Source organism: Brienomyrus brachyistius, chromosome 13, assembly GCF_023856365.1.
Source record: "Brienomyrus brachyistius isolate T26 chromosome 13, BBRACH_0.4, whole genome shotgun sequence".
Classification (NCBI taxonomy): Eukaryota; Metazoa; Chordata; class Actinopteri; order Osteoglossiformes; family Mormyridae; genus Brienomyrus; species Brienomyrus brachyistius.
Window position 1 is genome coordinate 14,909,108 of NC_064545.1, and position 23,771 is coordinate 14,932,878.

General features: G+C 45.3%; 1 long non-coding RNA gene across 1 annotated transcript; it reads right to left on the minus strand.

Annotated features, from left to right (window-relative positions):
* Window positions 1-17,778: 17,778 nt before the first annotated feature.
* LOC125706370 (uncharacterized) lies at window positions 17,779-18,713 on the minus strand. Its single transcript, XR_007381982.1, has 3 exons — window positions 18,685-18,713; window positions 18,530-18,607; window positions 17,779-18,456 (listed from the first exon to the last, which is right to left on the minus strand). It is a non-coding gene; the product is annotated as an uncharacterized LOC125706370 (long non-coding RNA).
* Window positions 18,714-23,771: the final 5,058 nt, after the last annotated feature.

Sequence of the window (23,771 nt, forward strand, 5' to 3'; positions counted from 1 at the left end):
GTGAAACCAAGCCGTCCGCTGTCATTTCAAATGTGTCCCATAAAAGCGGAGAAAAAAAACTGTATAAAACAGATGACAAGGACATTGTCAGATAAGTGGAGAGCGGCAGCCGAAGACCTATTTAGAGGAGTGGGAAATGGCCTTTTTACCAATGGGGCTCTCCTTCGTTCCTCCCCCTCCCTCTGTTTGGGATGGCATTAGTGACTGGAGAATGACATACATTTTTTATAGCTTCATAAAGTCGGCCAGTGACCAGGTCACTCTTCTCATAACTAGGGAGCAGAACGCTTGAAAAAAGCCATTCATCACTCTGAAGGGGACTGCTTGTCCAAATCCCTTCAACATGCACACAGTCTGGCAGGAGATGCTCAGCACAAATGCTAACGCAATCTCTGCGCTAATGCCAGACAACCTTTTCACATCTATTAGCAGGGCTGACGCTAAGGGCAGACACATGCCTGGTGAAAATCCCAACAAGGAGTCATACATGAATATTAAACATGTTATTTTCAGTTTCATCGCACTGATACCAATTATTGCAATATAAAAGTATACCTACATCATGCAAAACTGATGTTACAATTTGTCATAAAACAGTGAAGGGAAATAATCAAGATTTAAAAAAAAATGTAAAATTTAATGCAAGTTAATTTAATGAAACTGATTTAGTGAAATTTTACACTGCAATGTATCTATGGAGCTACAATATTTTAGCATACCCTGTATTACACAAGAAAGGCATCCTGCTGTAAAAAGATTTAGCAGAAGAACAAGACCGGCTTCTTCAGGTACCCTGCATACAACCGGCTGGCCATACGGACCTCAAACGTAGATTTGGAAATGCCCCCCCCCCACACACACACACACACACACACACACACAGTCACATGACAGTAACCCATTAGGGGGCAATTAGTGACAGCTGGTGGGATGTCAGGGGGAAACGACTGCAGAAGCATAGAATATGGAAACCACATCAAAACCAAAGCAGGGGAATGAAGAAAGAATCCAAAGGCTGAATTCATTGCGTGCATGAAAAACAAACAAAAAAAAGTGTTTTACGGTAACTTTCTGTTGACACATCTCCACATTTTAATTTTGACTAGACAGAAATATCCTAGGCATTCGATGTTTCAGATCTTTCAAATCTGACAAAAGAATACATTTAAGAGATACATACAGGCTCCATTATTTATTGTCAAACAAATTAAATATGTTATAGCAGCATAAAATTGATTGGAAAAACAAGTTAAAACCAATACAGTTCCATATTTTGTATTGTTTTCTTACAGTTCCTTGTTATTTCAACCATTGTCTCATCAAAAACAAAAATGAATGCAAACCTGAGTATTTTATGCATTGGCAGCCTCATCACTTTTTAGAAGGTAGCAGTCCCCACAAGGCCTGCATGAGAGATTATAGCCTTATACATCAGCTCACATCTCTTTTCTTGGCCTTTTTATTTCAAAGTGCCGGGCTGAACTTTGCGAAGCTTGTGAGGCAGTGTTTGGGGTGGTGGGGGGGGGGGGGGAGAATGGTCCTTAAATTATTTATCTAAAAGGGGAAAAAAGCAGCCAAGAGGAACAAATAGTGTTTCTCCCAGAACCAGGCCCCTTTGACCCCGGCGCAGTATACCTGCAGCCCCAGCCCGATCGCATTAGCGAGATTCTCATTTGATGGCATTTTAATATTCTGCCTTGATGACTTTTTAGCAACATTTACTTTCAGAGGTCTTGAGCGCTTCCCCCAGAGGAAATGAAACATGTCAAAACCCATTACAAAAAAATCAAAATTTAAATACCTCAGCCGTGTTAGGGGTAATATACACAATCCCTGCAGCTCAGAGGCTCAGCACGCAAACACTCATCTGCTTGCTCGCTCATAATGAGTCTGTTTGATGGGTAAGTGATTTGTGGGTCACCAAACATACGTTACAGATCCAATTTAACCCCTGATTGCTTGTACTCTGGAGGACCCAAGGAAATGCGTTATTGAAATTTAATGCCAGATCATTTCCTTTCCTTGCTGATGTGTTAATAGGGCCTCACTGCAGTGCTACAAGCCAAGGAGATGGTGAGAAAGCACCAGAGGGTGGAGAATACCAGCCACAGGGAGTAACAAAGACAATTTTATGCATGGTCGCAATCCAAGTATCTTCCCAAGGTCTTGCTAAACACCCATTCAATTAGCCCCTTAGCAAGTCACTGACATTCCCAAAATTGAGTTTTGGTGTACGTTTCAGGCATTGTGTGAAGTCCACAGCAGAGCAACAATGTGATGCTAATAATACTCCTAGATTTTTTATATCAAAAATGGCCTACAAAAAACTATAAGCATAAGGTGTGAAAAACACCTGACTGTCTTGATGAAATAATGCCATGCAAACACGGTTATATTAGGCGTTTCAATACAAAATTAATGACTTGTTAGCAGTACGAAAGTGCTGCCATAATATACCATAACAATGGTGTGACACATTCTATAAAGGAGAAAAAATTGACAAGAATGTGGCATGTGGCGCACAGGTTAGGCATCTGTGCCCGGTATGAAAACAGCACATGCACAGATGCCAAGGCTGGCTGAGTGATGCCACCTTTGGGCCCCAGAGCAAAGCTCGTACCATCCATAGCTCCAGGGGTGTTGGACAATGGGCGACCCTAATCCCAAAAATCTCACCCTGACCTGAATGTGTGTCTGTTTATCTCATAGAGAGCAAGATGAACTAGTGATGGCAAAAATGTTTCTCCTGGAAATGTTTTTGCATGGCGGCCCAACGGCGCTAACAGAATACTGTATATTACGCTGTCATTTAGCAATCACTCATATAATGCTCTAATAAAATGAGATTAATTAGCGGGGTGGGGCACTTCTCCCCGTTTATCAGTTGGGAGAATACGACACCTGTTACTGATCTCCTACAACAAACCCACTAAGTTTGACTGAGTCACATACAGTTAAGCTGTTACATTGTTATGTTGGGACTCTAAGAAGCTGAACAAACTGCTTAAGGCTGGATCTGGGCTGGGATGCTCTAGAGCCCCTACATTTGGTTGTGGAGAGGAAGATGTTGCACAACCTGCTTAACAATATAGACAATACAGCACACCCACTCTACAGCCTAATGTAGGGACAACAGTATTTTCATTCCTTTTCCAGCCTATGGGAATAATCATCTACAGTGACTCCTCTCTTTGCAGGAAGAGGAATTTCCTCTCGCAGGCAATAAATAAAGCACATTTTTGTAGTTTGTTACATTTACCCTTATATGCTACCGAAACAAGAATTTCCCATTGGAGATAAAAGCATCTAAATCTCAACCCAAGAAAGTCAACCTAGGTAGCCAATTATGCCATGATGTGGCATGACGCAGGTGAGGAAATGAGGGTGACCATCCACTGATGGTTCTGAGACAATAAGAGTTTTAACAAAAGGGAACACAGAAGAGAAACCCACAAAATAAAAGGGACCGTGAGGAATCAGAACTAAAGATGAGAGAGAGGAAAAAAAAAAAAAGAACAAACTAATATATAAAGCAACTGGTTAAGACCAGCAGGACAACTGGCAGAGTAACAGGCCATAACAAAGCCCAACAAAAGGAAAGAAACTCAGGCAGGAACTTAAATACAAACAGACAACCAGGGTAACGAGGGGCCAGGTGTGGTATATGTGACAATTAACTAATAGCAAGGGCACAGGGAAAACAGGCAACAGGTGGGGTAACTTACACTAATGAACACAAGACTCAGAACTCTGCAAACAGTGAAACTAAGAAGCACTAATCACATACTGAGAATTACTGCCCTAATAATAATTAACATAGAACCAAAAAACAAACCAAACCAGAAGTGACTAGATACATGCAGGGCAAACCATAGCAAACTCGGAGTAAACAGAAAATCAATAAATACTAATAACAGATTAAGCTGGTCAGAGACCAGCCATGAACCCATGACCAGAGGATTAACAGTTTCTGAGTTACACGCTCAACCCACTGAGCTATGAAGTGGTCCGGGGAGCATGGGGAACACACAAGGGTTCAAGGACTATACGACAGAGAGGGGAAAAGGCAGAATGGCCAGTGATGCCTACTGGCTAAACGGGGAAAGGTCACAGAGGGCAGGGTCAGACAGCACTGACCCTGGCAATACACCCCACCAAACACGAGAACACTGGGCTTGCAAGGATCCTGCTAGGGCCATACAGAACAGAAGGACAAAAGCACAAAACAAGAGAGGAGAAAAAAATTTATATATAATGTTAAGGCCTCTACTGGAGCCGACACCTTATCGTGGTGGGTGTTGGAAGGGTTTGCGTGTTCCAATGATCCCAGGAGCTATGTTGGCCCTGGTAGGGTCACCCAAGGCAAACAGATCCTGGGTGAGGAACCAGAAGAAGTGCAGCTCACAAGACCCCTAATGAAGAAAAAGATATTGGATTCACGGTTTCCCTTGCCCAGATGTGGGTCACCTGGGCCCCTCCCCTGGAGCCAGGCTTGGGGGTTGGGGCTCGATGGCGAATGCCTGGTGATCAGGCCTGCACCCATGGGGCCTGGTTGGGCACAGCCCGAACAAAACATGTGGATTCCCCCTCCAATGAGCTCACCACCTATAGGAGGGGCCATAGGGGTCTGGTGCGATGTGAGTTGGGCAGCGGCCAAAGGCAGGGACTTTGGCGGGGACCTGCAGAAGCTATCTCTAGGGACATGGAATGTCACCTCTCTGATGGGGAAGGAGCCTGATCTGGTGCGTGAGGTTGTGAAGTTCGGGCCAGATATAGTCGGGCTTACCTCGATGCACGGCTTGAGCTTTGGAACCAGTCTCCTCGAGGGGGGTTGGACCCTTTTCCACTCTGGAGTTGCCCACAGGGAGAGGCGCTGATCGGGGGTAGGCATACTTATTGCCCCCTGGCTGGGCGCCTGTACATTGGGGTTTACTGCAGTGGATGAGAGGGTAGCCTCCCTTCACCTTTGGATGGGGGGATGGGTCCTGACTGTTCTTTGCACTTATGCGCCAAGCGGCAGTTCAGAATACCCACCCTTTCTGGAGTCCTTGGAAGGGGTGTTGGAGAGCGCTCCTCTGGGGGACTCTCTTGTTCTGCTGGGGGACTTCAGTGCTCACGTGGGCAATGACAGTGAGACCTGGAGGGGCGTGATTGGGAGGACCGGCCCCCCAGATCTGAACCCGAGCGGTGCTTTGTTATTGGACTTCTGTGCTCGTCACGGATTGTCCATAATGAACACCATGTTCAAGCATAAGGGTGTCCATACATGCACTTGGCACCAGGACACCCTAGACCGCAATTCGATGATCGACTTTGTAGTCGTGTAGCCGGACTTGCGGCCGCATGTCTTGGACACTCGGGAGAAGAGAGAGGTGGAGCTGTCAACTGATCACTACCTGGTGGTGGGTTGGCTCCGCTGGTGGGGGAGGAAGCCGGCCAGGCCTGGCAGGTCCAAGCATATAGTGAGGGTCTGCTGGGAACGTCTAGCAGAATCCTCTGTCAGGAGGAGTTTCAACTCCTATCTCTGGCAGAACTTCTCCCATATCCGGGGGAAGTGGGGGACATTGAGTCCGAATGGGCCATGTTCCGTGCCTCCATTATGGAGGCAGGTGACCGGAGCTGTGGCTGTAAGGTGGTCGGTCACAGCAGCAATCCCTAAACCTGCTGGTGGACACCGGTGTTGAGGGATGCTGTCAAGCTGAAGAAGGAGTCCCATCAGGCAGCTGACAGCTACTGGTAGGCTAAGCAGGATGCGGCTTCAGCGGTTGCTCAGGCGAAAACTCGGGTGTGGGAGGAGTTTGGCGAGGCTATGGAAAACGACTTCCGAACAGCTTCCAGGAGATTCTGGTCCACCATCCGGCGGCTCAGGGCAGGAAAGCGGTGCAACATCAACACTGTTTATGGTGGGGATGATGCTCTGCTGACCACAGTTTAGGACATTTTTGGTCAGTGGAGGGAATACTTCGAAGACCTCCTCAACGAGATCGCGAGTGAAAGCGGCCGAAATGAGTTTCCTCCGCAGGGTGGCTGGGCCCTCCCTTAGAGATAGGGTGAGGAGCTGGGTCATTAGGGAGGGACTCAGAGTAGAGCCACTACTCCTCCACATTGAGAGCAGCCAGGTGAGGTGGCTCGGGCATCTGATTAGGATGCCTCCTGGACGCCTCCCTGGTGAGGTGTTCTGGGCATGTCCCACTGGGAGGAGGCCCCGGGGAAGACCCAGGACACGCTGGAGGGACTATGTATCTCAGCTGGCCTGGGAATGCCTCAGGATTCCCCCAGAGGAGCTGGATGAAGCAGCCGGGGAGAGGGAAGTCTGGGCCTCACTACTGAGGCTGCTGCCCCTGCGACCTGACCTCTGATCGAGCGGGAGACGATGGATGGATGGAAGGATGGATGTATATATATTAAAGGAAACAGGGGAACTGGACAGATAGCACTAGTTGATCCCGGCATTCCCTATCAAACTCACCCAACCATGCTTGTCATTGGACTTTGCTTTGTGCACTGGGACATAGTCGTGACAGAACAGAAAAGGGTCTTTCCCAACCTATTCCCACAAAACCGGCCACCGAGTGCTTCCCTCTCATCAACTGTGAGGAGCCACAGCTCATGCTCACAGGAGGTCCTGCAGATCGGACTCTGCCTCCTGCAGCTACTGATACTCCTTGTCCAGTTGGGCCTCGAGACTGTGACACAACTCCTTGTGGCCCTGCAGAGACTCCTCGTCATCCTGCAGCTCATGGTACTTCTGGGCCAGCTGGGCTTCCAAGTCGCGTCACGCCTCCTCTTCTCCTCTTGGCCGAGCAGCGCCATCTCACAACTCCTTATTGTTGCCTCTGCTGCCTCGGCCAAACATGTCTGGTGGTCGTGCTCCTAATCCCAGCTAGCCAGTTTGCCGCAGAGCCACTCCAGCTCCTGCTGCTCCCAGTCTTGATGGTCCCTCTTCTGCTGCTCGTCCAGTTTGCAGCGCTCTTCAGCGAGCCAGACCTCCCAGCTGTGGCTTGCCTCCTCATGCTTTCATGAAGCAGCCTCTGCCTGCTCATGCTCACAGCTGGAGTTCTGCTGTGGCTCCTCACAATTGATGAGCGGGAAGCACTCGGTGGCCGGTGAGTGGCCAGAGTCTGCAGAAGAGCCTGCCTTCCTTGCTCAATGATGTCACCATTTCCGAAGCGAATCCAGTGGGCTGGTAGGAGTGACTTTAGGGTGTACTGTGCGGGTCTGTTGCGTCTTTGATGGAGTGGATGGTGCCTTCTTCGTAGCAAAGGACAAGGAGACTTGCTTGCCAGCACAGGACACGTTCCTTATTCTAGTCCTGAACAGACACCCAACAAACACCGAACCCCCCGATACCATAGCAGAAACACAAGGAAGTCAGGTAAGGTACACACATGCAGGCAGGAGTCGTCAGTGAGGCAACAACTGTGGGAAGGCAGAGGCCAACAATGCACCCACAGGTGAGCAGGTGAGCGAGACAGAAGCTGACAAGGTGGCTGGGTGACATCGGCTGCAGGTGGACAGGCAGAAGCCGTCTGGGTAAAGGCCACTGGCAGGCAAGAGCCAACGGGGCAAAGTGGACCTCCAAGGAGACTATGAGGCAGGAGCCTCTATTGGTAGGACCCTCTGTCGGCAGGCAGGGCATGACGAGGCTCTCTGACATGCATGGCAGGACCCTCAGACAGTGGGCCAGGCACTGCTGGAGTACCCCATGACAGGCCTTATTCGCTTGTGGGACGGCAAAGGCCTTACATGTACCAGTCGTTTGGGAAGCAGCCTCACTGGGGCTGGGCACTTGTGATGCTCTACCTGAATTTTATCAGTTGAATCCAGCTGTCCAATACAAATATTCCACTATCCGGATTTTTTTTTTCATATACACTATCTGCCAGTTACTTCCAGTGGCATGAGTTTCAGTAATGATTTTGATTGTTATTGCGGTTCGCTTTTCCGCTTTGTTCTTTCTTTGTTATGTTAGGGATTTTTCGGGATAATGAGACAGGCAACACACCTGTACTGTATTTCTGTGTAAATATAAAGCGCTTATAGTCTCTTTCAGAATTCCACCACACAAATTCAATCGATGTGGCCAGACTTTTGACTGGTACTGTATATGATAATAAATGGTAGAATTACAGTATATATAAATCTTATGTCATAACCTGTGTGTCCAGTCCTCGTGTGTGCCACGCCCCCCTGATCATCCACCTGTGCTTCCTGGCGGCCATTGTGGACGTGCCTCTCTTGCCGGTGCCTGATCTGCCTGTCCTGCCGGCGCCTGATCTGCCTATCCTGTTGGATCTGCCTGCATCTCTGCCCGAGGCGCCGCCTCCGCCTGCAACTCCGCCCAAGGTCCCACCGCCTCCGCCTGCAGCTCCACCAGCTACCTCTGTGACTCCAGCCCCTGTGGCTCCTGTCCCAGTCCCTGACCCTACTCCAGTCCCCGAGGAGGTCCCAGTCCATTGCTCCTTCCTCCTTGGAATTTGTATTGTAAATTTGTATTGTACTTCCACAATAGAAAATTTATGTACTTTGCTGTGTCTAAATTGCTGGCAATCTGTGTTTGTTAGTGTGTGATGAATCCCATTCAGGGTGCTTTCTGGGGCACACTCCAGGCTCACCATGATACTACAGTGAGAAGCTTATCATCGCATACGAATGGCTTAAAAATCCTAATAATAAAACAGCACAGTAACAAAATCCAAACCATTTTAGTGACTCAGCATGATCTGTGACTTGCCTCCAGCCCCTCCTGTAACCTCATTCCATTCTTAGAAATATGGGATGAACAATTGAGATGCTGCAAATTCTGAAGGTAAGTGTCATGACTTTCAAGGCAAAGGAAGCACAGGCAGGTGTTTGGCGAACAAAAGGGTTTTATTGGGGTCAAAACAGAAGACAGGGAAATAAGCAGGACCACGAGGGGTTAAAACAGGAAGATGAGTATCGGGAAGTACACGGGCACAGGGCTGGGGCTGCCGAGACAAACAGGTACTTCTTACAGAGACTCCCGAGGGGTAACAAGCATCAGGCGTGGCTCATCAAGGAGGAGACAGGAGGGTTTAGGGGCCATACTTTTGGCACATTTTACCGATTTTTTTGGACCCCCCTCCCCCCCTATATGCACACATACACTGGGTAGTTGACCCCCCCCCGCGCGTACATACGCATGGGCGGTCGTCAGTCGACTTATGCACTGTTTTTTGGAGCTACAAACGTTCCTGTTAACCTTAGGGATAACACTAAATCACTTTCAAATAAAACGAAATGCAACAAATAAGACAATACATGTAGTATTTCAGTCGGCACTTGGAGGAATAAGCTATAAGGACTAGCGTATTCCTCAAAGGTCATGCATAAGCACGGCAGACGCACTTGTCAAGAATTCTGAAAAAAAAACTTGGTTCGCTGGACAGTTAACGTGCCATAATGGCGCTTGAAAATTTGAAATTACATGAAAACATCGAATATGTATGTCAGGCGAACAGTTGTTACAGACATTAATAATAATGGTTGGTGTTGCATGCTTATAATTCTGCTGCGTGTTGATTCGATGTTGATGGACTATCCGCCGGCCGGCCGGCTGATGATCGGGAGATGAACTAAAGACGTTTTGAGTTATATGCACATATGGAATGCAATCCCGCAGGTCGGGTATCGTGAACGAAACACTTAATTTTGAAATTTCTCAAGTTGATTCACCCACCCCCCCCCCTCCAGCATACGCAAATGTACAAAAAATCCGGTCAAATTTTTAGACCCTCCCCCTTCCGTGCGTACGTACTAAAAGTATGGCCCCTAACCAGTGCAGTGTTTTTATCTGTAGTTTTGTAAGGGTTCCTTGAAGCACCCTTGGCTGCTGGGTCATTAGAGCAGAAACTAGAGCGGACTCAGGCAAACAAAAGCAGAGCTAATTGAGTGGTTGAGTGTAGAGTCAGTGGGCAGATTCTGTTCACTCTTTGCATTAGGGTGATCAGAGCACACACACACACACCATTCATGTGAGGGTGAAATTTATGCTAATGGGTTTGTGCATGTGCTTATGCTACCAATTTATATTAAAGTTAATAGGCTGTTACATTGCTTCTTAACCCGGCTTCCATACATGATTACCTTTTCTGATTTTCTACAAAAGCCACATAAACACAGTGCAGGAATTGTGTTTACGTGTCAGTGGGTTTGCTCTGACGGCTCCTGTAATCGCTCTGTGCTTCAGGGCTCTGTCATAAATGCCTGCTGAGAACAGGGGGCATGCCTCCCACAAATGTTCTTAGTTTGTCTACTAGCTAGTGGCAATTAATAAGGATGTGCTACTCTCTGATCCAACAGCCATACTATAGGGAAGTGGTTACCAACTGCTGGGCTCTGGATCAAAACAGAAATGAATTCAAACCACATCATCAGTCCCTCTCATCCCAGTCAGGGAGTTCAGTGGCCAGTAAGTGTCACCACGCTGCAAATTTAGAAAGCAGTTACAAATTCTGAAAATGTGAACATGCAAGCCAGGGAATGCTGGAAATCTGCTAACAGCTCAACGGAAGTGAGGCACAACCCAACGGAAGTTTCCTGGGGACAATAAGTGATGCATTTTCAAAAGGAGATATAGCATGACAGAATAGCTAGAGAGCTTCGTTCTAATGGATAGTCACCAAGAAGTCATCTGTGTAGTATGCTTGTATTAATGCCAGTGTTCCTATTAGAGTGCTTTTAAAGAAATACTTGGAATTCCAGTTGTATTAGAATAAATCCTGAAATGAAATTGCCTTATGAACATGTTTTGTGGCATTTACATAATTGATTATACTGAGGTTTTGAGGAAGGAGGTCGTCACTGCAACAGAACCGGTGAGGGAACAGACTCCAGTTAAGTGACAGGCAGTAAGAAAAGAAACCGGGCCAGAGGTATCAGCGGTGGAAGGGGTGCAACGAAACCCCCCTCGGGTGGGGGGCACAGCACCGTAGGCTGGCCAGCTCCGCTAACTCCACACACATACACTCTGCCAGGTTCCTGACTTACAAATGGCTACTTTGGGGTCAGTTTCATTGTAACAGCTTTTTTTGGAAGAAAAAATTACTGGAGGAAAAAAAGGAGACATTTCCCCTGTCGCTCTACAGTAACACTGGTCCTGGGCTGACTGTCATCGCCTTGTTTCTGCTTGTCACTCAATACACCAGTCACAGCACTGTCAATAACCCCTATCCTCTGCGTCTATTGAAATCAGTTTGGCTAGACTTCAAATTAGTGTCAAGTAGGAAAAAAAGTTTAAACGCTGAGGATATAAGCCCTCAATAGTTAGGATTAATTCCTTCTTTAATATGCCAGACAAAAATATCAAGGCTCTTTGGAAAGTCAATGAGAATTCAGTGAAAGAAGTGTTCCCAGTAGATTGGTGGCAGCGAGGGAGGAAAACTGCCGCCAGAATAAAGAGGCACTGTGTGGAGGAAGCTCGGGAAACTAAGAATGAGGAATAGGTTTGGTGTTTTTCAACTGTCAAATTCTTTTAATGACAAATCCATTACTCCCTGTTTAAATAAGTGTGTGTGTGTGTGTGAGAGAGAGAGAGAGAGAGACAGAGAGAGACTCTCCAATTTTTTTGAACAGGTCAAACAGTACAAATTACATCTAAATTAAATACATTTTTTTAATTAAGGTAATTTCATAACTGTGCAATAAATTTCATTTTACAGCACATTGGCCACTGATGGATAATTAATTCCAATCGTTACCCTTTTCAATTTGAGTTTGTTTGCAGACACTGCTGAATTCAATGTTTACACTCCACGTGTGAAAAAGGGGAAAGTGGAAAGGCAAATAAAAGATTCATTATTTGAATCTGGTGATTAAAAATTCTGATCAGGAATTAAAATACTTGTGTTTGTAAATGTACGCAAATGTGGGAGAGGTTGATTGCCATGCAAAGAGAGCTACATTGCCTACGTCATGTCTTCATATGATGATCATTATGCAGAGTAGCATATAAACTACCAGTCACATTTAATGTTTGGTTTTTATCTGTGCTTCGTCTGTCATTCATTTGTTTGTTATTTTGCAGGAGTGAAACATATTGACCTCAGAGCTGTGAATGGCCATGCACTGTTTTCTTCTTCCGGTCTCCTTTCCCAGGAAGGATTCCTGAACTAATGATCATCAGACAAAAAAGCTATAGTGTACAGCTAAAAGGCAACTACATTACCATTTCACAGGGCCAAAGCAGAAGGCGACATATGCCCACCTCGATCCTTTAGTTTTGGCCTCAAAATATTCATCAAAAAGCTGGCTCTGTGGTAAGCGCTCTGCCATATGCCACTAGAAAATGTCACCTGCAAAAAAGATGTAACTCTGCGGCTGAATAACGGCATTTGTTGTTGCCTTCCAAGTGGTATGAGGCAGATCTGTGAGTATGGCAATACAAAGGAAAACAATGGATGAAAATTCAGCGAGGAGAATGGATTAACAGCTGCCAAACCCATACCTTTATGCTAGTTTACTGTCGTAGAGTTACATAAAACAGAGAAGTGTATGGAACTTGTATGAACTATGTTAATATTCTTAGGTGTTTTCAGAAATATGCTAGGTAAGCTTAATGAGAAATCTCAAAGAAAAAACATTAGATATACAAATCATTTTTGTTTTATGTGTCATGTTGAATCACCATAGTAAAGAGGCATGACTACTAAGGCTTGAACTTTAGTAATAAGACATGAACCTCAACAGATCAGATGAATAGCCTTCAGACAGAACTAGGGCTCTGCATAGAGAATGATCCTTAAAAGTGCATGTTATGCTGAAAGTTCTAAATTCAGATCCAAAGATCTTGCTTTTTCTTTCTTTCTTTTTTTTCTTTCTTTCTTTCTTTCTTTCTTTCTTTCTTTCTTATCCATGTAAATAGCTTCTGTTGGCTTCATTGAGATTTCAGGCGTCCACCAGCTCTGCAAGGCCAAAGGGTTCAGTCACCCTCATTACAGTGCCATTCCCACCCGCAAGCCGTGAGTACATCACATCGCAGGCATTCTGACAAAACACCAAGGGCCGCTTCCCAATAGCAAGAGCTAAATTCAAGTTGAAGAACAAACATGCATAATGTCTTCTGTAATCCAGTGTGATCCAGATAGCCTCTCTCACCCACAACAACAAATCTAGATGGTTACCTTTATTTCACAAAGTGTACTGCAGTATAACATTCTTCTGTTAATTTATCAAAACTTTGGAATCTATGTCTAGTGCATTACTGTTCACCTTAGACTGAAATGGGCTGAACTGGGGAAAAAAGCAGAGGATTAACCCCAAGCAAATGCATTACTCAATATCTCTAGACCGGTTAGACTGACAACTCTGTAGCCATCAGTCTTTTCATGACAGAGAAGTGTTACACTACTACAGTTAAATCGGCACATATGCATGGTTTTCTCATGTTTGAAGGATACTAGGGCTGTCACTATTGATTATAGCAATGACTGAGCGATCTACCGATTTATCTAACGATTCATCAAAGAATCGTTTACGTATAATATAATATAATATAATATAATATAATATAATATAATATAATATAATTAGCGCTAGGCAAGAACAAACCAACCATTGCAGGGTGCACACTCAGTCACATATACAGTCAGTTTAGGTAACTCCAATTCACTTAATTGCTTGTTTGTGGACAGTGGAAGGAAATTAGAGATTCTGCCAAAAAGTCTCGCCCCCGCAAGGTGAACATGCAAACTCCACACCCACAAAGTGGCGGCGTATGGTAACAATGCTACTCACCGCACTACTGTACCACCCTGAAAGTCTTTCATGATGTGCAATGTTAATATTGACATGGTATTTCATGCACATGCGATCGTAACACTGCAAAGGCCTCAATAGTCCGCTGGGTTCTAACTAGGGAGCTGCACAGGGATGATATCCATCCCCATCAACATCCACCCTGTGCCACCATACATCACAACTGCCTCCACCCTGTCCCAACATACACCACAACTGCCTCCCCCCTGCCCCACCATACACCACAACTGCCTCCACCTTGTCCCAACATACACCACAACTGCCTCCACCCTGTCCCAACATACACCACAACTGCCTCCACCCTGTCCCAACATACACCACACCTGCCTCCACCTTGTCCCAACATACACCACAACTGCCTCCACCTTGTCCCAACATGCACCACAACTGCCTCCACCTTGTCCCAACATATACCACAACTGCCTCCAACCCCTCCCCGCATAAACTGGCCCCCATTCCCACATGCACCAAAACTGGCCCCCATCCCCACATGCACCAAAACAGCACAGTTATTAATGTATTGTGAGATCTCACAAAGGTGAACATTTTCATTCACTGCTGGCTCTCCCGACCACTGCACCGACACACCCTCCCTACTGTGCTGGCTCTCCCGACCACTGCACCGATACACCCTCCCTACTGTGCTGGCTCTCCCGAACACTGCACCGACACACCCTCCCTACTGTGCTGGCTCTCACGACCACTGCACCGATAGACCCTCCCCACCATGCTGGCTCTCACGACCACTGCACCGACACACCCTCCCCACCGTGCTGGCTCTCCCGACTACTGCACCGACACACCCTCCCTACTGTGCTGGCTCTCCCAACCACTGCACCGACACACCCTCCCTACTGTGCTGGCTCTCCCGAACACTGCACCGACACCCCCTCGCCACCGTGCTGGCTCTCACGAACACTGCACCGACACCCCCTCGCCACCGTGCTGGCTCTCACGACCACTGCACCGACAGACCCTCCCCACTGTGCTGGCTCTCCCGACCACTGCACTGACACACCCTCCCCACCGTGCTGGCTCTCCCGACCACTGCACCGACACACCCTCCCCACCGTGCAGGCTCTCCCGACCACTGCACCGACAGACCCTCCCCACCGTGCTGGCTCTCACGACCACTGCACCGACAGACTCTCCCCACCGTGCTGGCTCTCCCGACCACTGCACCGACAGACCCTCCCCACCGTGCTGGCTCTCCCGACCACTGCACCGACAGACCCTCCCCACCGTGCTGGCTCTCCCGACCACTGCACCGACAGACCCTCCCCACCGTGCTGGCTCTCACGACCACTGCACCGACAGACCCTCCCCACCGTGCTGGCTCTCACGACCACTGCACCGACAGACCCTCCCCACCGTGCTGGCTCTCCCGACCACTGCACCGACAGACCCTCCCCACCGTGCTGGCTCTCCCGACCACTGCAGCATCACACGGTGGGCAGGCACACAGATGCTATTTACAGCAATTAACATTACATACAGCACAGTAACACAACAATACATGACAAATACTAGGAACTGCTTACATTATTTACAGAGTTGGCACCAGTCCATCATGCAGTGTTGCCCGGCAAGTTCCTCCAGTGCTACAATACTATATATTTCAGGGAAGGCTAAGAATTAAACATAAAGGCCCGTGCTACATTATTTCAAAATCCACAATACATTAATGTATCGCACCATGGATGCCATGTCTATTTATAAGTGCATCCCCTGAAAGGACTTTAGCACAGCTAGTACAGGGACATAAGCCATGAACGAGGTCCATCTGCAGCCCTGCTAGTCCCAGAGAAAAAATCATTTCAGGGCTTGTGTGAGAATTACTAATATATACTGTGTCGGCATCATCCGTTAGATTTTTCTTTTCAAAATGCTAAAAATGGTTTTGGTGCTTGTGCATATTCTCAGGTGGAGAGTGACAGTCAAATACTCAGGAAAAGCATTCAATGTTCAAGCACGAAATTTATCAGTGGGATTCCCCAAGGGCCCAAGGATTTTAAAAGTTGATCTAAATATAGGTTTTGTGGTAATGTCCACAAATAAAACAAGTATTAACTTCTTTTTTATTTTAATGTACAGTAGTTAATCTCACTAACTACCCATCCACGGTTACCAAAGACTACAGACTGTTCGTGTTATTGTGTGAGTATACTGCTCTTTTTCACAACCCCTCATAGTATAAATTGTTGTTGTCTTTTCCTCTCTGGGACAATGGGGCAGAGAGACGTACTGCTCCAGCTCGTCACCCCCGCCCAGCTGTGCTACCTCCCTTCCCCTGCCTGCTCCAGGTCCACGTCCATCCTATTGTCTGACTCCTGGCAGCACGTGTCAGGCTGTTCATCTCATTGCCTGGAAGGGGGCCAGCTTCCTCCGAAAAAGTCCCAGTTCGTGACCTTACAAATCAATAAAACAGTTTGGGAAGCTCATTGGATCTCAGCCATACTTTTTTTGCAATGACTTTGACTCACTTTTCCATTCTTCTTCTTCTTCTTCTTATTATTATTATTATTCTTATTATCAGTTGGGTTTTTACAGATTTTTAAAATGAAAATGTTCATATTGAGTTTTGTTTGTATGGATTTGTATGCAAGTTACCAAAATCATGTATCAAATGGAAGTAAATGTTTTGCTAAAGAAATATTCTGAACTCACTAAATCATGAATTACAAACCGTTTCTTTTCACTTCCATTTTCTTTATGTACAGTATGAACATTAGTCCCATATCCATAACCTGCTTCCTTTCCTGCAGGAGCGAGCGCTGGCTTTTGTCCCCACCCCTGTCCGGAAGTGTGTACTGTCCGGTCGCACCTCTCTGGCTAAGGAAGTGTTCCCACGTGCGGCTCTTTGTGGCCAGCAATCGGCCCTTCCTGTGGGCTGCTGGCACAGGCCCTGCACACCGTGCAGTTCTCTGGACAGCTGTGATTCCGGCAGACTCCAGGGAAGTTCTGGGATCTACAGATAACAACCTCTACTGACACGTTGAGCACGCCATGGACCCTCTGCCTCCCCACCTTGAATACGTAACAAACCTTGACCTTGGAGTGACCCTGCACGACCTTCATCACTCCCAGCTACACAAGCCACGGCACCTACATTTCGCTATATTCATATGTAGGCAGTGTATTAATGGGGTTATATCAATGTACTTTGTATCTTACGTGAAATCATGGGAATGATATCTGTCCATTTCTTCTTATATGAAATCCTTCATCCATTAGATGACACACTTCTCTCTATGGTGATTTCAGTTCAGAAAAGGATATTTCCTCTGTGTTTGTTTTGTGTCATGTCATGCTGTTATAAAATTGTGTTTCAGGTACAACTGATGCACTGATTCATTGAAATAATGATAAATTATATCATCAGCTAATTGACATACACCAGTATAATTTGTTTTATGGGCATTTAAGTTATTTAGAAAAAAAATAAACGTTAAGATTTATGAACAAAGATCCAACACTTTCCCATTATCATTCCAGTTTGCCCAGCTACCCACTCACATTAATAGTGATATTTCCATGCCTGCCAGAATTCACACAGCCATATTCAAAGAACCACATATCCCCCACAATGTGATAAAAATCAGTTATTTTGACGTTGTGGGGTCCATTGTTCAGGTCCCCACAAAAATCTGTGAATGCAATCAAAAAACTCAAAATGCCAAAAGTCTCGTATTTTATTTGGTTACTTTTGGTTAAGGTTGGGGCTGAGTCAGGGTTATGGTTGTCCTTGTTTGAATTGGGGTTTTTCCCATAGAAATGGATGGACGGTCCCCACAAACATATGAATACAAATGTGTGTGTGTGTGTCTGTGTGTGTATGAGGGGGGTAACTGAGGGGGGGTTTTGTTGCAAATTTCTTTCAGGCACTTCGGTATCCTCCCTCAATCCAGCTCATTTAACTCTGGAGACCTCATCGCACAGCAGGCCTTCATTCTGTGTCCGTCTCTCTATTTGGTTGATCTGCACAGCTTACATCATCCATGTGAGGCGTTTTTACGGGAGGAAGCAGCGAGGGATACGGAAATGGACAACCCGACTACGCCACTCTGGGAATTTCACCCAGAGAATTAAAACACAGGAGTTGGCAACCCACTCCAATATAAAAGGACAGATTCGTAATCAGCACCGGGGAGACGTGAAGACCATGAACACTCCCTTTATTAGGCTGCTGTTTAGTTTGAACTCCAAAATGAAAACAAAAGAAACCAAACAGCAAACAAATTACTTAAAATATCACATCACAAATGGTGCAAATCAAATCATGTTAAAACACTCCAATCGCACGGAAAAAGGAACCGAAACCTGACGGCCGTTATGGGGAGGGGAATGGGAGGCGAACCGTCAGAAAATACTCCAAGGGGTCACCGCATCACATGGCGTATGTACACCCACCCGGGGGGTGGGCTAAAAAGGCAAAGCGACCACGCAGCGCTGTATCGCCCCGACCTGCCGCCCCAAAACAGATCCTCACCGCCCAGCAAACCTCCCCAACGGCGCCCCACGGTTTACATCCAACAAACTAACACATTAATACTTAAAACTAATTAAACACGAAACAAAAACATAAAAACATCCGGGCAAAACAGCAGCAATTGTAGTGGCTTAGTATCCCGCCGGTTGCCTGGCTCACGTCGGTCCGGGAACACTCCAAGTCGCGATCCGCTACAAATACAAACACATTATTAGGCATGCCCCTACTACCCAAACATTATTAGTAAAAGGAGACGAGACATACCTGGCAGATTACACACGGTATTAAAAGGGAAACCTTAAAAGCGGGAGCAACCACAAGCGGCTAGATATACCCTCGCAACTGTAAAGAAATATACCGAAAAGCACATTACAACCACCCATACAGCAAGCAGACGACACCGTCCACTGGTACCCTACCTGCAGCGTTGGATATACCCACAACTTTGAGAGAGGAGATACTGGCACACAGAGAGTCACGTCACCGGTTACAGAGCAGTCCCGCACGCAACCACAACCGGATCTTATACACGCACGCTGGCCACAACAATTAATCAACCAGGTTGATGAAATTACCATGCCCCAACAAGATCGCACCCTCCAGCTCCACCTCACTACACATGCATTACAGCAGGCCTTCATTCTGTGTCCGTCTCTCTATTTGGTTGATCTGCACAGCTTACGCCATCCATGCATTAGATTTTAAAATCAAATAGTGTGCAAGAGATCTGCAGTGATGCACATTGGTGGAATGTAATAAGATCAGGAGATGTTATTTTTTTCCATGAAAGAGTTTATTTGATTTTATCTGTATACGTTTGGTGAAGGCCAACGACGGGGTAAAGCATGATTCCCCTATAAACCGCTCAGGGAACTGACAGGAAAGGTAACTCTATTTTATCCCCATTTTGAATACACTTGTCCTGGCTGAGCCATTTCTCAGCTGCCCAGAGTCATTATGTTTTTGCCTTTCATTGTAAAGCTCAGTAAATGTCAGACACTGATACATTTTATTTGAACAGATACTGCCACTGAAAATGGGTGAACAAAACTTGTCTTCTGCCTTTGTGTGATTTCTACTAATATGATTTGTTGAACAAATTGTGCCATTAATCTATTTCTGTTTGACAGCGTGAGTGAGAGGGTGGGAAAGTGGGGACCTGCTGTGCACTGGGCCTGTCTGAGGGGCTGTCCTCTCACAGCCCACTTTCTTAAGGGTAAACATTTATTACTTCAAAGTGCCGGAAAAGCAGAAGATAGTCTGTTTGAAGAGCTTTAAATACTAACTTGCCTTTGACATGTCGTAGGCAAAATAGACAATGATCTTGAGCCTTATTTTCGGGCAACTAGCGAGGAAATCAGTAAGTTAGGTTAATTAATGCGTGATAAGGGAGCAGCTTTAGAATCCGATTATGCCACAGAAATCACTTACCATGTGCTGAGCTATAATCAGACATATTTTACTTGTTATACTGTTATGTCTGAACAGTCATATTAACCTATCGACATACTTAAAAAAATCTCACTGTATACTTTATCAGGAACACCCGAAACACCTGCTTCTTGTGTTCCACGGCCTTGTGCACAGTGCTCCCTGTGCATGGTAATTCTTTGGAAGAAGAATAGATGGGTAAATCTATGTGTATGTGTAAGAATGGAGGCTCCACAGGTAACACATAGTTTCAGAATAAAAGGTCAGATCAGACATTCAGTGGACTAGGATACAGCATCATTAACTGGAAAATTATGATGTCTAATATCCCTTTGACAAATCTATCTATTGTACTAAAAAGTAATGGCCGAAATTCAAAGAAATTAAATTGCACTCTAATCACAATAGGTATTTAATCTGTATCTTCTTTAAATCTAATCTGTGTTTTGTTCATAACTATATTTTTGTATGCCACTTGGTTTCACACAGTGACATCTTCCTTTCAAGATACTTAGGGTGAGTGTATCGAGTCACTTTTTACTTTTTGATTAGTTTACTTCAAAGTCAAATAGAGGTTTTTATCGTACTCGCCTTTTGATTGATGCCAGCTGAATGTGTTAATTAGAATATAATTGCAGAAAGAATCACTTCTGCTGTTATGTGGGGCTCCTGGTGAACTCTAACACCAAAACCAAATGTTTGGAGGTTCACCCTGAGGTTTGGGTTTTTGAAATGCATCCACAGCACGCATCTTGGGACAGGTTCTGACCTGGACCAAGACAGAAGCTATCAGAGAAGTGAGTGAGCTCAAGCGACTGTCTGAGCGATTAATCAGTGACGCAGAGGAATGTCGTCCCAGCAGATGGGGAAGCTGTCCAGAACCCAAGAAAAATAAGCAGGCTAATTAATTCTTATCAGCATAGGGCAATTAGATAAATGGACAGAAAAATAAACGATGTCACCTTTGGCGGGGTATAACACTGCTAATATATTAATGCATCGGAACGTCATTTTGGTGAAGGGACAAATTTTATGGCATTGACATTACATTAAAGGGTATGTGAAAACATGCAAAAGAAAAGCAAAGTTATACGGCAAACAATGATAGTAAAAAACACGTTTTGCAAAAACATTCATATTTCGTATTGGTGAAAGGAGAATGTCGTGTACAGCGTGTGTAATATTCTTAAGAAAGATGCAAGAGAAATGCAGAGCTGTGAGGATTTTAAATGTATCAATGATGATTTTGCTTGCCCTGGGTAGTGGGGGGAATTCTGCAAAACTCCACCATATTTGGTGTTTCTACATTTTACAGTCTCTGCTCCCCATATTGTTTTGTTGTATAATAATTATTATAATAATAATAAGATGAAGAAGAAGGGGAATTGTAGCAAATGCAACAGGATTGCAGCACTATATGCTTGGAGCCCTAAGAATGTGTAATTACTGCTCAGACAGTCTGTGCTGACAAGCAAACTGTCCACCAAAACATCAAACATTTTCCACGACTGCACTACAGCATATAAATCCTCCTTTTATATTATACCCAATCATGCTTTGTGTAATAACATCCTGCCAGCTCTTAGCAGGGAAGTTGGACTTGTTCATTGGTCACGCCTGATAGTAATTTCTTTTAAATTAATGAAATACGGTGTCAGGTGTCTGGTTTCATGTCTTGTGAGAAACAGTAAGAATAACATAAATACCCAAGCTTACATACACCATCAAACCCAAGTCACGCTGAAAGAAGAGCAGTTTGCATGGCAGATCCTCTCAGCCCTGTCTATTTACTCATGTCTAAAATCATACCCTGGTTAAAAGACATAAGTTAAAGGAAATTTTTGAGAGACCTGCGACTGGGCCAATGAATGGACTCTTCTTGTGAAGCAACAGTGTCTGTAAAACACATCCAACTGGTGCATCTAAGAAGCTTCAAAGCATCTGGAATGCACTTAAAATAGCAACAATCAGTGGCTGATGAAGGTAGCACTCTCATGAGTCCTAACCTAATTATATCCTTGTACATCCCCTGCAAGTTTGCGGAAGCATCTGTGCCAGCCGACGTGAACACTGACATGAGACCCCAGCTCGTCTGGGTATCTGTGTTCTTATAAAACAAGCTGCCCATCAGCTGCGGCAGTGTCTGCCCCCACCAAGTCAGTGAAGTAGCAGTGGGTGTGTGTGTGCCGAATCCCACATGGACGTTCTGCTATGCCCTCTCCACCATTGCCAACTCTCTGCTTTTCTTTACAGCTGGTGACCAGTAGGCCCATATTTGCAGCACACACTGCGATTCCCGGGCGTGAAATGAAGGCACATGCAGGCCACCTCGTCCACTGCTGTCCTGCACCACAGTTTGCGTTCACTGCCCTGCGTGTTCGCTGGATACAGGGGGACACATTTTTTTCTGTTCCCATGGGGAAAAGGTCCTTAACATCATTATTTGGCCACAGAATGTAACTGAATTCACCGTATACCCTAATTTGCTTGTTGTAATTATAGGTCACGCCCCCCTTTGTAATTTATAAAACCTTTTGTTCTTATCAATAATGAATGGGCTCAGGCAAATCCTGGTCCTATAACATTTTGATATTATGAAAATGCTAATGCATCAGGGGACCCAGGCCTTATTGGCCAGGTCTGATGCTCTATTAAACAGCCAGAGGAGGAAGTCAAACGTAAATTGCTTATGTTAATGCCCCTGTTGTACTTGGACAGGATGAGGATTCCGCAATTAATTTTTTCTACGACTTGGAAGGACAGGCAAATTTATTTCCCTTCCTCAAAGCCCAGCTTGCCCCCTCCTTTTTATGGTATTCCATAGAGGGAGGTCGGGGGTGGGGAGGGGGGAGCTGAAAGCTGAAGAACGATCCATGACCTAATTGAACAGCACTGAAAAGGCAGACATGAATCGCATCTTCATTCATTCCGCTGACAGTGTTTTCACAACTTAAACCTGTTTTATTAATTATGTTTGACATTTCCCTAATTAGTTTCATTTACATCAAACCCTCTCCTAGAAGAAGACTTCTACACGTATAGCAATTCACAAGAGCTTAAAAGCACAGAGACGAAAGCTAAGCCCTGCGGTAATGGCATTAAAACATAAAGGCCGACATAATAACCTGTGTAGCTAATAATCTCTGGGAAATCCACATGTAGGCTACAGAAATATACATTCTATAGTATATCTGTAATACTGTATACACTTCATTTTGTGTTCTTCCAGATTAATGAAGACTGCATTATAACAGAATACATGATGCTTGTCACAATGTCAGAAGTTTGCAGTTAAGTTCAATCATTACACAAGCATTTACAAAGCACAACACAGTCATACAGCATGGAATGTGAGAGTAGTTGGCTTAGTAGCACATACCTGATTTACTTATGACAGTAATTTGGGCCAGTTATATTAATTAAACTGAAGAATATACTATCTGGGGACAGTGGTTTCGACACAAAAATGCATCATGGCTTGTAGCTCTTGCCTGAACTATTCATGAGTTCCACAGACATCAGTTTGGATTAAATGCCTATATTATATATCATATTATAAGCATATGTAATAAAATTATGCTTGTGAATAAGCATTGTTCATGACCAGGGAAGTACTTTGTGAAATAAGGGAACGTGAGGAAAGTGGGAACCTGCAGGTCTTAGAACTCTGAAGAATGTCTGTCTAGGGCAGATCTGCACTGAATCAGCCTGCTGATTGTATGAGGAAAGGGGGAACCTGCAGGTCTTAGAACTCTGAAGAATGTCTATCTAGGGCAGATCTGCACTGAATCAGCCTGCTGATTGTATGAGGAAAGGGGGAACCTGCAGGTCTTAGAACTCTGAAGAATGTCTGTCTAGGGCAGATCTGCACTGAATCAGCCTGCTGATTGTATGAGGAAAGGGGGAACCTGCAGGTCTTATATCTTTAAAGAATGTCTGTCTAGTGCAGATATGTACTGAGTCATTTGCTGTGGGGTTTTCTCTGGGTCCTCTGGTTTCCCCCAACAATCAAAAAAATTGGTAAGGTTGATTGGAGTTGCCAAATTGCCTACATGTGTGACTGCATGATGTGTGA